The sequence below is a fragment of the Oncorhynchus keta genome, chromosome 12 (assembly GCF_023373465.1).
Source record: "Oncorhynchus keta strain PuntledgeMale-10-30-2019 chromosome 12, Oket_V2, whole genome shotgun sequence".
Classification (NCBI taxonomy): domain Eukaryota; kingdom Metazoa; phylum Chordata; class Actinopteri; order Salmoniformes; family Salmonidae; genus Oncorhynchus; species Oncorhynchus keta.
In genome coordinates, this window is record NC_068432.1 from 52,561,932 (window position 1) to 52,565,375 (window position 3,444).

Below are 3,444 nucleotides of genomic sequence, written 5' to 3' on the forward strand. Positions count from 1 at the left end.
TCCTGGTAGGACTCCTATATTTAACCTAGAAACGTTGTGTTTGTCAAAACGGAACAATCGGGGAAACAAGGATCCCTTTGTTCTCCCGTCAGTCAGGTGTCTATTCATTTACATAAAGATCATAGTAATGAAACCATGGAAACCACGTGTCTGATGCCGTTCCACGGATTCCGCTCCAGCCGTTACCACGAGCCCCTCCTCCCCAATTAACGTGCCCACCAACCTCCTGTGGTTCTAAGTGTACAATAACAGTCCTTGAATGAACAATGAACTCTTTTGTTTTAACTTTATATAATACATAAATAACATACATATAGCCTGACTCTGTGTGCAATGGACGCAAGAGAAGTGACACAATTTCACCTGGTTAATATTGCCTGCTAACCTGGATTTCTTTTAGCTAAATATGCAGGTTTAAAAATATATCCACTTCTGTGTATTGATTTTAAGAAAGGCATTGGTGTTTATGGTTAGGTACACGTTGGAGCAACGACAGTTATTTTTCACGAATACGCACCGCATCGATTATATGCAACGCAGGACACGCTGGATGAACTAGTAATATCATCAACCATGTGTAGTTATAACTAGTGATTATGATTGATTAAGTTTAATGCTAGCTAGCGACTTACCTTGGCTTCTTACTGCATTCGCGTGACAGGCAGGCTCCTCGTGGAGTGCAATGTAATCAGGTGGTTAGAGCGTTGGACTAGTTAACCGTAAGGTTGCAAGATTGAATCCCCGAGCTGACTAGGTACAAATCTGTCGTTCTGCCCCCTGAACAGGCAGTTAACCCACCGTTCCCAGGCCGTCATTGAAAATAAGAATGTGTTCTTAACCGACTTGCCTGGTTAAATAGGCAAAATCGGCATCCAAAAATACCTATTTCCGATTGTTATGAAAACTTGAAATCGTCCCCAATTAATCGGCCGTTCCGATTAATCGGTCGACCTCTAGTGTGTATTCTATGTTCCGAATGCCACCCTATTCCCTATAATGTGCACTACTTTCACCCTCGTGCGGGTGGACACAATTCATTGAATAAAAACTATTTTTGGCAGTCTCTGTTTATGTAGAGAATGAGGGTGTCTGCTGGGCTAGTATGTAGAGAAGGAGGGTGTCTGCTGGTATGTAGAGAAGGAAGGTGTCTGCTGGTATGTAGAGAAGGAGTGTGTCTGCTGGGCTGGTATGTAGAGAAGGAGGGTGTCTGCTGGGCTGGTATGTAGAGAAGGAGGGTGTCTGCTGGTATGTAGAGAAGGAAGGTGTCTGCTGGTATGTAGAGAAGGAAGGTGTCTGCTGGTATGTAGAGAAGGAAGGTGTCTGCTGGTATGTAGAGAAGGAAGGTGTCTGCTGGTATGTAGAGAAGGAGTGTGTCTGCTGGGCTGGTATGTAGAGAAGGAGGGTGTCTGCTGGTATGTAGAGAAGGAAGGTGTCTGCTGGTATGTAGAGAAGGAAGGTGTCTACTGGTATGTAGAGAAGGAGGGTGTCTGCTGGTATGTAGAGAAGGAAGGTGTCTGCTGGTATGTAGAGAAGGAAGGTGTCTGCTGGTATGTAGAGAAGGAGTGTGTCTGCTGGGCTGGTATGTAGAGAAGGAGGGTGTCTGCTGGACTGGTATGTAGAGAAGGAGGGTGTCTGCTGGTATGTAGAGAAGGAAGGTGTCTGCTGGTATGTAGAGAAGGAAGGTGTCTGCTGGTATGTAGAGAAGGAGGGTGTCTGCTGGGCTGGTATGTAGAGAAGGAGGGTGTCTGCTGGGCTAGTATGTAGAGAAGGAGGGTGTCTGCTGGTATGTAGAGAAGGAGGGTGTCTGCTGGACTGGTATGTAGAGAAGGAGGGTGTCTGCTGGTATGTAGAGAATGAGGGTGTTGACTGGTCTGTAGAGAAGGAGTGTGTCTGCTGGGCTGGTCTGTAGAGAAGGAGGGTGTCTGCTGGACTGGTCTGTAGAGAAGGAGGGTGTCTGCTGGGCTGGTATGTAGAGAAGGAGGGTGTCTGCTGGACTGGTATGTAGAGAAGGAGGGTGTCTGCTGGGCTGGTATGTAGAGAAGGAGGGTGTGTGCTGGACTGGTCTGTAGAGAAGGAGGGTGTCTGCTGGACTGGTCTGTAGAGAAGGAGGGTGTCTGCTGGGCTGGTCTGTAGAGAAGGAGGGTGTCTGCTGGACTGGTCTGTAGAGAAGGAGGGTGTCTGCTGGGCTGGTCTGTAGAGAAGGAGGGTGTCTGCTGGTATGTAGAGAAGGAGGGTGTCTGCTGGACTGGTCTGTAGAGAAGGAGGGTGTCTGCTGGGCTGGTCTGTAGAGAAGGAGGGTGTCTGCTGGTATGTAGAGAAGGAGGGTGTCTGCTGGTATGTAGAGAAGGAGGGTGTCTGCTGGGCTGGTATGTAGAGAAGGAGGGTGTCTGCTGGTATGTAGAGAAGGAGGGTGTCTGCTGGTCTGTAGAGAATGAGGGTGTCTGCAGGTCTGTAGAGAAGGAGGGTGTCTGCTGGGCTGGTATGTAGAGAATGAGGGTGTCGACTGGTATGTAGAGAATGAGGGTGTCGACTGGTATGTAGAGAATGAGGGTGTCGACTGGTATGTAGAGAATGAGGGTGTCGGCTGGTATGTAGAGAAGGAGTTTGAGCCACACCTCCCTCATATTGTTTCTTGTACACTCTGAACATACTTATTTTCCTATTTACTTAATCGTCATGGTTCCTGGAGGGACGTAGGGCCCTTAATCGTCATGGTTCCTGGAGGGACGTAGGGCCCTTAATCGTCATGGTTCCTGGAGGGACGTAGGGCCCTTAATCGTCATGGTTCCTGGAGGGACATAGGGCCCTTAATCGTCATGGTTCCTGGAGGGACGTAGGGCCCTTAATCGTCATGGTTCTTGGAGGGACGTAGGGCCCTTAATCGTCATGGTTCCTGGAGGGACATAGGGCCCTTAATCGTCATGGTTCCTGGAGGGACGTAGGGCCCTTAATCGTCATGGTTCCTGGAGGGACGTAGGGCCCTTAATCGTCATGGTTCCTGGAGGGACGTAGGGCCCTTAATCGTCATGGTTCCTGGAGGGACGTAGGGCCCTTAATCGTCATGGTTCTTGGAGGGACGTAGGGCCCTTAATCGTCATGGTTCCTGGAGGAACATAGGGCCCTTAATCGTCATGGTTCCTGGAGGGACATAGGGCCCTTAATCGTCATGGTTCCCGGAAGGACGTAGGGCCCTTAATCGTCATGGTTCCTGGAGGGACGTAGGGCCCTTAATCGTCATGGTTCCTGGAGGGACGTAGGGCCCTTAATCGTCATGGTTCCTGGAGGGACGTAGGGCCCTTAATCGTCATTGTTCCTGGAGGGACATAGGACCCTTAATCGTCATGGTTACTGGAGGGACATAACGATCTCTAACACTGCCTGTCTTAGGTTTGTTTTCTTGCTTCTGGCCATGACAAGTGGATGGGTTTCAGTTTTGCTGTTACA